This window comes from Theropithecus gelada, chromosome 5 (genome assembly GCF_003255815.1).
Source record: "Theropithecus gelada isolate Dixy chromosome 5, Tgel_1.0, whole genome shotgun sequence".
NCBI classification, from domain to species: domain Eukaryota; kingdom Metazoa; phylum Chordata; class Mammalia; order Primates; family Cercopithecidae; genus Theropithecus; species Theropithecus gelada.
In genome coordinates, this window is record NC_037672.1 from 9,439,946 (window position 1) to 9,452,854 (window position 12,909).

Consider the following 12,909-nt stretch of genomic DNA (forward strand, 5'->3'; position numbering starts at 1 on the left):
TGTACAGGAAGTATGGCACCAGCATCTGCTTCTGGTGAGGCCTCAGGAAGCTTCCAATCATGGTGGAAGGCAAAGGGGAGTCAGCATGTCACATGGCAAGAGCTGGGGCAAGAGAGAGAGGAAGAGGTGCCAACTTCTTTTAAACAATCAGATCTCATGTGCACTAACAGAGTGAGAACTCACTCATCACAGAGAGGATGGCACTAAACCATTGCTGAGGGATCTGCCCCCATGATCCAATTCCTCCCACCAGGTCCCACCTCCAACATTGGGCATTACATTTCAACATGAGATTTGGAGGAGACAAACATCCAAACTTTATCACCCTTTTACAAAAACCCTCGTGATGACCTTAGACCCACGTGGATAATGCAGATAATCTCCCCATTTTGACATCCTTAGCTTACATCTGCAAAGTTCTTTTTGCTACATAAAATTCCAGAGATTAGGGCATGGAACTCTTTGGAGGGCCATTATTCAGCCTGCTATACCAATAGAACCATCTTTTTAAATGCCCAATGTGCTTTTGCTTACCAAAGCAGCCAAGATAGATAGCGCCATGAATCATAGAGTTGGAAAGTACTTTAACTTCGCTAGCCACAGGAAATTTCCAGCTGAATAGCTCATGGTCGTACAAACTATAAACTTGTTTCTAAAATGGAACTTTTTTTCTGCCCACCCCACTAGTCCTGTCAACACTTCTGAATGCCCTATATTGGGATGTGTTTCAAAGATCTATTTATTTTTGCAAGGCAGAGATTTTAGAGTCATCCTAAATTATTTCCTCTCTCTCATGTGCCACTGCCACTCTCACCCCCACTTCTGACGAATCACCAAGTAGTATGTATAATCTCAACAAATTTCTATAATCTGTTTCATCCCACCGTTGTCAAGTTTAGGTCTTAATGATCTCTTCTACCAGTAGCCCTGCCTCTATTATCTCTCCATTCCAATACATCTTCTAAAGATGTGTAAAGGAATATTCCTTACAGCACCGATTAAACACTAGAAAATTGAAAATATCTTAAATATCCAGAAATAGAGAACCATACTCATGGTTTAGTCATAAAATGGAATCTCATACAGCATGGAAATGAATTTAGATTATGTACCTCAAAATAGATATCAAAAATATGATGTTGAGTCAAAAGCAGTTTGCAGAATATGCATGCATTATAATTATTATTTTTATTTTTTGTTTTATCTTTTTCTTTTCAGAAAATTTATTTTTTATTTTCTACATGTATTATAATTATGTATAGGTTGATAGACACAATTATATATTGTTTGTTATATAATGTGTACATATAATTAGAGTACTATTTTATATGTTCAACTTTATACATATATGTATACGTCTGTAATCACATATGTATATGTATGTGATATATACTTAAATAAGAGTACTATTTTTCTGTAATCCCAGCACTTTGGGAGACCGAGGCGGGTGGATCATCTGTAGTCAGGAGTTCAAGACCAGCCTGGCCAACATGGTGAAATCCCACCTCTACTAAAAATACAAAAATTAGCTGGGCATGCTGGCATGCACCTGTAGTCCCAGCTACTCGGGATGCTGAGGCAGTATAATTGTTTGAACCTGGGAGGCAGAGGTTGCAGTCAGCTGAGATCATGCCACTGCACTCCAGCCTGGGGGACAGAACGAGACTCTGTCTCAAAAAACAAGTACTATTTTTTATGTTTCGCTGTATGCACACATATCACATGTATATACTTATATGTGTATGAAATTAACCACATAAAATAGTACTCTTATTTAAGGATAATACATATGTAGTAAAATACACAAATATTCATCAAAATAGTCATCACAAAATTCAGCATTGTGGTGTTCTCTAGGAGAGAAGGAGAACAATGTGGTGTAGCAGAAAGACAGAGTTGACTTTAAGTATATCTTTAATGTTTCTATTTTATTTTGGAAGAAAAGGAGGAGATTTAAAGCAATATGGTAAGACATTCATATTATCTAAAGCTGGGTAAAGACTATGTGGATAATTGTTAAATGCCCTGATGATATTTTGAAATGCCTTATAGTCAAAAAGGGAATAGAGTGCCTCAAGAAGCATGAAATCCACATGCAGACTTTCAGGGATCTCTCAACATAAGTAGCGGCTCCACCAAATCAACCCAAAGCAAAGCTTTCCAGTCGTTGGGCACTGCTGTGTATCCTAATCTCCCATTTGCTTTTGATGATCTCATTATACTATGCAGAAGTCAAGCAAGGATCACCAGACATTTGAGGAAACACTCTCATTTGAAAGCTAGAGAACAAATGACCTCAGATGAAAAAGAAATCCTAAGTAGCATCTGCAGAGAGATTAGAGAATACAATGCAGTCATAAAGTGCAAGATTCTATAGAAAAGGGACAACCAGAAGACAACGAGATAGTCATGGGAAGTATGTACATTTTGGAAGATAAAGTCAAAGAAATCTTCCAGAAAGTAAATAGAAATGGAAAAAAAGTAGAAAATATGAGAGAAGAGATTGAATGACGGAGAAGATCAATCCAGAAGTTTCAATAGCTGAATAATAATATAGTCATGATGATGATGATAGAAACAGACAGTGTAAAAAAAAAAAAAGAACAAAAAGATAACAAAAACAAAGTCCAGAATTGAAGAGCATGAATCTCTGCATTGGAAGGCTGCATTAATTGCACAGAGCAATAAATATGTATATATCCCTATCTAGATACAACATCACAAATGATAAAGACAAAACTCTGGAACAGTTTACTTATAAAGGAAAGAGAAACAGGCATCAGAATTTTCACCCACACTAAGCCAAGAAGACAACAGAGCTCTTCATTCAAAGGTTTGGAGAGCTATTGTTTTCAACCTAGAATACCCACTGACTTAGTGTGATGAATGAAAAAGATATTTTCAGGCTGTAAGGCTTCAGAAAGCTTACCTCCTACACTACTGTTTCTTAGTAAATTATCTGAGATATTTTCTGGCAAAAAGAAAGGAAGTAAATAAGCCAAGGGATTCTAGTATCCAGGATTTTAATATAGGAAAGAGAAAAGGCATGAGGGAAAATCACAGGATGACCCCTGGGGAGCAGGTATAGATACCCATGCCGATGACCTCTGGAGGAAGAACATGTCTGCTGGTAATTTGCCGTTTGGGAGAGAAAAAAGGGGGAGCTTTTTAGAATACTCCATTTAAAAAAGACATTGGAAAAACTTGAAAATATATTTCTGTTTAGTAATTAAGAAAAACCTGCATGTAGAAACTCCCCATGAAAATTAGAAATTCAACAATAGTTTCATATGCTTATGTTTGTTTGTTTGTTTATTTATTTTTTGAGACAGAGTCTCGCTCTTGTCACCCAGGCTGGAGTGCAATGGCGTGATCTGGACTCACTGCAACCTCCGCCTCTGGAGTTCAAGCGATTCTCTTGCCTCAGCCTCCGGAGTAGCTGGAACTACAGGCGCCTGCCACCACGCCTGGCTAATTTTTTGTATTTTTAGTAGACACGGGGTTTGGCCGTGTTGGCCAGGCTGCTCTCGAACTCCTGACCTCACATGATCCGCCCGCCTCGGCCTCCCAAAGTGCTGGGATTATAGGCCTGAGCCACCACACCCAGCCAGTTTCACATGCTTATAATTAAAATAATGTAACTACTTTGACTTCCACTTTTGTAATCCACATAATGAAAAAAAAAGGCAATGATTCATTTATGCTAAACAGCAGAATATGCATGTTCAGCCTTGAAGATGTAAAAGTAGAGAATACAGGGGCAAGAGATGGAAGGGAAGAGGGCTGAAGGAAAGGCACTGGGCGGGGGATTATCTTACAAAGCCAGGAGCAAAAGATGCTGTGTCTATAATGAAAAAAAGAAGTTAAAGCTTTAATATCTTATTTCAACTTGCAAAGGCAACCAAAAGAGAAAAACAAAGAGAAATAATTATATAAAATAACTTCATGGAGGGGAAGTGATGATTCACATGAAAGAAACAATTCTGTGTGTATCATAGCAGAATAGAGAATTTCTAAAATTGATAAATCAAAAAAAGAACATTATACAAATATTTAGCCATCTGGAGCTAATTATCCTATGTGATAGCTTGAAGAGTTAAAGGTGGAATTAATTAAAAGACCCTTTAATAATGTCTACTTGGCATTGTAGGAGTCTTCAATCAATACTCATCAAATGAACGAATGCTAAAGAAGAGATTTAGTAGTAGACTATTGCATTTTGTCTTCCCATTCCATTTAATGTTTTAACCATATTCATGCATGGCTTTGAAAAAATATCTGTCATTATTTTTCAGTACTTTTAAGTAATTCATTATTTTTAAAAACACATGCTTTGGTTTGAGAATACAATTTATATAAAATACAGATTAAAATGCAAATTACATTATGCAACACTGAAAATACACTGTTTTCACGATGAGTTATTTAGAACGTTAGTATTTTTCCACTTAAAATTAAGTAATTTCTTATCTCTAGTTTTCATGACTTTATTTCTAAATGATAAGAAAGAATTTCATGCAGAGGTATTTGCAAACACTTCTCTGCAAATAAAACACTCTTGGTGTAGATAGTCTTTACTTCCAAAAACCTTAAAGCCAAATTGGATAAAATAATAATATAGGATATAATTTCTCTTTGTATTTTTTAATTGCTGGAGAAATCTTGATCTACTACATATGGATTTGGATCACATACCTGGAACTCAGGTAGCTAGAAAAGTTCATCTTGATGCTTGGAAATGCTGAAAATTGTCATTTTTTTACTTCCATTTTTTGGCATCGGTAATATCTTTGCCGTTTTATTTTGTCTATTAGTCAGTATGGATATTCATTAAAAATAATTATAAAAAAGTAGTTCAAAACTCCATGCTGATCACCATGATGGTGAGGAGTAAATAGCACTCCATGTTAAGTGTCTGATTCTGCATGTGCTTGTCTAATCACCATGAACCATGATATGCATGCAGAGCACTCAAAGCTCTTTTTTTTTTTTTTTTTGAGATGATGTTTCGCTCTTGTTGCCCAGTCCACAGTGCAGTGCCGCGATCTCAGTTCACTGCAACCTCCGCCTCCTGGGTTCAAGCGATTCTCCTGCCTCAGCCTCCTGAGTAGCTGGGATTACAGGTGCCCGCCACCAAACTTGGCTAATTTTGTGTATTTTTAGTAGAGGATGGGGTTTCATCGTATTGGCCAGGCTGGTCTCGAACTCCTGACCTCAGGTGATCCACCCACCTCAGTCCCCCAAAGTGTTGGGATTACAGGCATGAGCCACCACAGCTGGCCTCAGAGCTCTTTTAAAGACAGCAAGAGGAGAAGATATATCACTCTTTACTCTGAGATTCAAATAGAAGTTGTGAGAGCATCCCACTTGTAATAGGAGATGCAATGGCCCTCACTTTATTTCTGGGAGTTTTTGAAGGGGTTGGGTTGGGAGAGAAATATTAATTCTTTTTCTTCTATAGACTTCTCACTCCAAGTGTTTATTTCTGCTAAATTATTTGAATTTGCAAACCATCCAAAACATGCTGTTCATTTTTTTTTTTTGACATGGAGTCTCACTCTGCTACCCAGATTGGAGTGCAATGGCGTGGTCTCTGCTCACTGCAACCTCCGCCTCCCAGGTTCAAGCGATTCTCCCACGTCAGCCTCCTGAGCAGCTGGGACTACAGGCACGTGTCACAACACCCGGCTAATTTTTGTATTTTTAGTAGAGACAGGGTTTCACTACTTTGGCCAGGCTTGTCTTGAACTCCTGACCTTGTGATCTGCCCTCCTCACCCTCCTAAAGTACTGGGATTATAGGCATGAGTCACTGCGCCCGGCCGTGCTGTTCATTTTTCATACCATGTTAGCTCATGCTTTACCTACTCCCATCCTTTTCATTCCCAGAAAATACTTCATCAGATCATGTTGGGTTTGGCTGTGAATAATATAAAACACAAAATAGCAGTGTATTTTCCTCTTAAGTACATTAAGTTGGGGTAAGGAATGCAAGTGGATATGGCAGCTCCATGATGAGGAAGACCCCAGGCTCCTTCTGCCTTGCTTCACCATCCTCAGGAAGTGACATGCACTTCATGGTCCATGATGGCTGTTCCAGTTCCAGCCATGACCCCTCACCCCTTTATTCCAGTCAGTAGAATAGGGAGACGAGCAAAGACTTGCATGCTCCTTCCTCTAAGGCCATTTTTGGGTGCCGTATATACTCTAGATCTACTCATTTCCCGTTGACTAGAATGTGGTCATATGATCACACTTAGCTACAAGCAAGACCAGAAAATTCAGTCTCTCTCTCTTTCTCTTTTCTTTTTTCTTTTTGGACAGAGTCTTGCTCTGTAGCACTCTACCCTGGGCAACAGAGTGAGAATCCCTCTAAAAAAAAAAAAACAACAGATTTTCTGTATCAATGGGGAAATCATCTTTTTTTTTTTTTTTTTTTTTTTTTTTTTTTGAGGCAGAGTCTTGCTCTGTTGCCCAGGCTGGAGTGCAGTGGCATGATCTCGGCTCACTGCAACCTCTGCCTCCAAGGGGAAAAATCTTTTTTAAAAATCTAGGCCCCCACGCAGCTGAAGAAATTGCTTAGCATCTCATATTGTTTTGGATTTGGGCTATGCCTTCATAATGGGAGGTATAAAGTGTGGGGAGTTAGAAACTATGGTCTTTAGAGCAGGGCTGCCACACTGCCCAAGTCCAGGGGCTACCATTCATATGGGATGGCAGGCATTATGTGGCAGAGCTGGGACTAACTTCTAGGTTTATCAAGTATGCTTTAGGACTTAGAAGCAAGGTGGTCTCCCTGCATTTTCATGTCCACATCTCTAGAATGGAAAATAATCGTAGTTATTTTGCAAAGCCTTTGTATAAGTTGAAATGGATGGTTTCACTTCTAATGAATAGAAAACTCCACATTAGTTTAAACACTAAGGAAATGTATAGTCTCATCTCTCAGGAGGTACAGCTCCTCCTGTCTGTGCTTGCCACCTTCTATGGTGGGACACTATTGCCCTCTGGCTAATGAGAGCAGCCCAGCCCTCCAGATAGTGCAACCCTCAAAAGGAAAAGAGCCTGACTTTGCCTGTGTGTAGTGAGAAACTTTCTAGAAGCTTAAGATTTTTCTTCCTGTGTCTCTCTCTCTTTTTTTTTTTTTTGAGACAGTCTTGCTTTGTCACCCAGGCTGGACTGCAATGGTGCTATCTCGGCTCATTGCAACCAGGTTCAAGTCTTTCTCCTGCCTCAGTCTCCCAAGTAGCTGGGGCCACAGGCATGCGCCACCACGCCCAGCTAATTTTTGTATTTTTAATGGAGATGGGGTTTTACCATCTTGGTCAGGCTGGTCTCAGATTCCTGGCCTCAGGTGATTCACCCATCTCAGCCTCCCAAAGTGCTGGGATTACAGGTGTGAACCACCACACCCGACCTCTTCCTGTCTCTTTATAAAGAATGACAGCTTATGGTGGTGCTTCAGTCGGGCCCAGAACTGGCACCGTGTGCTGATGACCTGTGCAGTCACGTGGGCCACGTGCTTAGACGGATCTTGCACTTGGTTTAAAGCTGCTGTCACTATCTTGACCTTCTTAATACCTTTTGAGCACAGAGTCCCCATTTTTATTTTGCATTGGACCTTGCAAATTCTATAGCTGATCCTCGTCTGGACTTGCCCTTTGAGCCTGAGGAAAGAGCCACCCTTTGAAGAACATGACTGTATGAGGATGCCTGAGACGGTACCTGACTGCAATGACAGCCATTTTCCTATACCTGTTGTGAGAATGGACATGGTCAGTTTCAACACAAGTTAATTGACTAAAAGTTCAATGTTCAAGGGAGTCACTGGAGTGGGAGCATTGGGCAACTGAAAGGACTCACAAGACCCCCCAGGGTGTGCTCATTTAGAGCTTTAATAAAGGTAAAAGATGGTACAGCAGGAGAAAGAAAGCGCAGAGAACTCGGAAATGTCCAGAAGCTTTATCTTTATTATTATTATTTTACTTTAGATTGTGGACTACCAGAAGCTTTACTATTATTATTATTATTTTACTTTATCTTTAGATTGTGAACCACCAAAGTCTGTGTGAGGTGCCTTGGTCTCAGGGTCAGTAAAATTTCCATTGAATATTTCCGCTGTGTGTCTAGAGAACCTAGCTAGAGGGTGGTGGTGTTTCTAAAGACAAAGCTTTCTTAATTATTCATATGTGGCCATGTGCAGGTAAGGAGCCATAATCGTAAGATCCTAATCAGGAATAATAAAGTCCACTTCCCAGGTATTCCGTGAAGAGTAAAGAAAGATGACACAGCATCTCACTTATTGATTAAAGTGATTAAGCTATTCATACATAACAGGTCCTCAATATGTGTGATTTTAATTTATTAAAGATGAATAATACTTTTGACATATGAATTTCAATTTTAACTACCATTTTCAATCTGATCATTTTTGTTACAGAGATTTGGATAATATTTTGAAACTGAAGTTTTTCCAAATTCTTAATGGTTACTTTTTTTTTTTTTTTTGAGACGGAGTCTCGCTCTGTCCCCCAAGCTGGAGTGCAGTGGCGCAATCTTGGTTCACTGCAAGCTCCGCCTCCCGGGTTCATGCCATTCTCCTGCCTCAGCCTCCCAAGTAGCTGGGACTACAGGCTCCCGCCAACAAGGCCGGCTAATTTTTTGTATTTTTAGTAGAGACGGGGTTTCACCGTGTTAGCCAAGATGGTCTCAATCTCCTGACCTCGTGATCCACCCATCTTGGCCTCCCAAAGTGCTGGGATTACAGGTGTGAGCCACCGCACCTGGCCTCTTAATGGTTACTCTTTAAAAATGTGAGATATGTTGCCAAAAGACAGCAGAAAAAAAAAAATGAGCAGGCCAGGTGAAACCCTGTCTCTTTTAAATACAAAAAAAAAAAAAAAGAGCCGGGCATGGTGGTGGCCACCTGTAATCCCAGCTACTCGGGAGGCTGAGGCACAAGATTAGCTTGAACTCAGGAGGCAGAGGTTGCAGTGAGCCAGGATCACACCACGGTACTCCAGCCTGAGTGAAAGTGTGAGACCCTGTTTCCAAAAAAAAAAAATACAAAACAAAACAAAGGTTTCAGGCTTTTTTTCTTTTTAATGGAAGATATAATGGGGAATTTGAGTTGTGTATATGTTTAGAAAGGGACTCAAGTAAAAAATGGTAATTGCTTGCAAATATCATGAGAGACTGCAGAAATGTGTTGACTGCTAGTAAATTAGTAGTAAATTGAGTTTTATAGATAACATCATTTTAGATGGGTGCATTATAAGGCTTGGTAACAAAGAACGACATTTTAAAAAATAACCAATTAAGATAATGTTCCAAGGTATGCCATTACATATTCAGTTTCACACATTTGCAATTCTATTAACAGAATTTTCTAGTTTACTCTTGTTCTCACACAATGCCAGAGTATGTTTCATGTTGTACAATCATTTTCTCTCTTATCTACCCCCAAACCATTTGTCCTTTCTCAAACATATCACCATACTACCTCTAACAAATTTTAATTATTAAAAAATATAATTATTTAAATATTTAAAAATTTTCGATATTTAAAATATAACTAATTTAAAAAAAACTCATTGACATTTTTTAAAAAGTCACAGGACAGAGTTGTTTTTACAAACATAGACTAATTCTATATGCATCTTTCTGTAAGGTACTTTAATCAGTCAACATTCTATAATGTATATTCCAATAGGAAAATGGATGCAGCCCCAAAGCTTTTTTTTTTTTTTTCAATTTATTTTGAGATGGAGTTTTGCTCTTGTTGCCCAGTCTAGAGTGCAATGGCATGATCTCGGCTCACTGCAACCTCCTTCTCCGGGGTTCAAGTGATTCTCCTGCCTCAGCCTCCTGAGTAGCTGGGGTTACAGGCATGCGCCACCATGTCCAGCTAATTTTGTATTTTTAGTAGAGACGGGGTTTCTGCATGTTGGCCAGGCTGGTCTCGAACTCCTGACCTCAGATGATCTGCCCGCCTTGGCCTCCCAAAATGCTGAGATCACAGGCGTGAGCCACCATGCCCGGCCCCCAAAGCATTTTTTTAAACAGTTGCATAATATTTCACAGCATAGGTATATTCAAGTTAATTTAACCATTGGTTTGTTAACAATTTTTTTTATTTTTTGTCTTGTCACTTGGCAAACGATGCTTCAATAAACACACTTTACCAATATACTCCCTACTTCAGTAAATATGCTTTTAATTCTATAGGATTTAATTCTAAAGGATAAATTTCCAGAACTAGACTTGGTAAACAAAAGGATATATATTTTTTTATTTCAACAGAGTTTGCCAGATTAATTTTCACAAAGTTGCAGTAATTTTAGTGTTCATTGTTTTGAAAACATGATAGAACCTACTGTCTTGCCCTCCCATCATTCCCCAGCTGTCATTGGGTTCAACAAGTCTTTTGAACGCTTTGCCATGTGTTGAGGGAAAAACATGTTAACCCACTGTTAAACTTGGCATTTCCCTGATGACTATGGAGTTGAGCTTATTTCATGGGTCTGTGAGCATCAGGATTTCCTCTTCTGTAAAATGACTATTTTTATCCTTTGACGATTTTTCAACTGGGTTATTTGTCCTTACATTATCAATTTATGGGAATTATTTATATATAATATGTAGGAATCCTTTATCGGACATATGTGCTTCCAAAATTTTTTGCAGCCCGTTCTTTGTCTTCTGACTTTATGTACTGCTGCCTGTCAAATTGTAAATATTTGCATAGTCAAATGTTTCTTTATTTCCTTTCATTTTTTTGAGTTTCCTGTCTTGCTTAAGAAGTCCTCCCAACACGCACACCACTGCCACCAATGCCAGAGGCATATAAACATTGTCCTAGATCTTCTACCTTGTTTTTGTTACATTTTTATATTTAAACATTTAATTGTCACAGACATTATTTTTATATAGTTAAAAGGAAAGCTCTACCTCTCCCGCTACTGCTCCCATTTGATAAGCAGCTGTACTAGAAATGTTTATTTAAACAAACCACCCTTCACACACCTGTAATCCCAGCACTTTGGGAGGCCAAAGCAGGCGGATCACTTGCGGTCAGGAGTTCAACACCAGCCTGGCCAACGTGGTGAAACCCTGTCTCTACTAAAAACACAAAAATTAGCCAGGCGTGCTGGCACATGCCTGTAATCCCAGCTACTTGGGAGGCTGAGGCAGGAGAATCACTTGAACCCGAGAGGCAGAGGTTGCAGTGAGCTGAGATCATGCCACTGCACTCCAGCCTGTGTGACAAAGCGAGACTCTGTCAAAAAAAAATTGTCTATATGAAATTTTGGTCTGTTTTCCTCTCTTTGACCATTGCCATTAAATACTTTAATTTTATTCAAGTAAAAGCAGAATCATATATTTGACATGAGAACTACGTATTTCACATCATTAAATTAGTTTGAAGTAGGTATGCTTTTGATTATGTATCAGGAATAATAACTTACTTTCTTTAATGCTTATTTGTCTTTACGTTTATTTGAATAACTATGTAATGATTATCTGCTTCCTACATTCAGTAATAGAGGTGTACATTAATAATATCAGTAACTGGATTCTTGATCTAATCTCTAGTTTATGTTGAACTGTCCCTGTTATATAGTATCTCCATAATAACTTCAGGCGTTTTACTCGAACCTTACACTTTGATCAATTGTAAAAATGAAGATGTTAATTAAGATGTTACATTAGTTGTAAAAAATTAAGACGTTAAACGTTCCAGATGAAACAACACTGAGCCCACTTACAGTCATGCTGTTGTGAGAGGTCCTTGGACAGCTACTGTTTCCATTTCAATTCAGACTCCTTTGGCCAAAGTAGCAACCTGGTAAGCAGCTCTAGCTGGAGAATTAGTCTTGAAGTACTGTTTGTAAATGACACTGACGGTACTGAAGTCATGTGTGTCAGCCAGCAAAATTGTTTACCACATCAGTGAAGTCACAACCTGCAGTCTTCAGAACTTCACCCATCTATGTAAAAGCTTGTTTAACTTCTTTGGCTACCTCTCCTGCCACAAGCTGTGCACTTGAAGAGTCCATGACTAGCTGTCCTGAAATGTAAATGATCCTGTCGACTAACACACCTTGGCCATACAGCCCAAGGACCTCGGGGGCTTTCGCAGTGCTGGTCACCTTTTTAATCAAGGATGGCATAGCTAACCCTTCTCTTGAGGCCTCTCTGGGAGAAGCCGTCACACCACCCCTGCTTGCTTCTCACCTGACTTGATATTATTTTCCAAAAATGTCTGATAGCATTCATTTTGGTCCAGAGCTTTTTTTGTGTGAAAAAGCTTCTCATTTCTCTTAAAGATGAAGGGCCATTCAGATTTTCTATTTCCTTGTATTGACCCATATCTGTAAAGTTATCTTTGTCAACTTCACTGGAATAAAAGTGCTTCTGATATTTCCTTAATATCCCTTCAATGTCTGTAGTATCTGTTGTATTGTCTTTTGTTTTATATTTTTTCAGTTCCTTAAAATTTATTGCAATATGTTTTAGGCCCCAGGAGATGGCTCTTCTTAAATGTTCTATATGGACTAGGAAAAGAATGTGTATCTATATTTGTTTTGTGTTGTTCTGTGAACTAGTCTGTAAATGACAATTAAGTCTAGTTGGTTGATAGTGGTGTTAAAATTTCCTACATATCCTTATTCATTTTTATTTGTTTACTTTATCAGTTCCTGTGAGTTGTGTGTTAAAATTTCCAAATATACTTAGTTTTCCCCTTCAGTGCTCTCAGTTTTTGCTTCTGAAGATGTATTTATTTAAATAGCATTCCATTCATATTGTGTGGTTTCAATGGCTTATATTTCCATGAAATTAACTATATTTCTCCTGGTAGGTTTTTTTTTTTTTTTTTTTTTTTTTTTTTTTTTTTTTTTTTTTTTTT

General features: G+C 38.6%; 1 pseudogene; it reads right to left on the reverse strand.

The window, feature by feature from the left end:
• Nucleotides 1-11,769: 11,769 nt before the first annotated feature.
• LOC112624249 lies at nucleotides 11,770-12,172 on the reverse strand (annotated as a pseudogene).
• Between the last annotated feature and the right edge of the window lie 737 nt (nucleotides 12,173-12,909).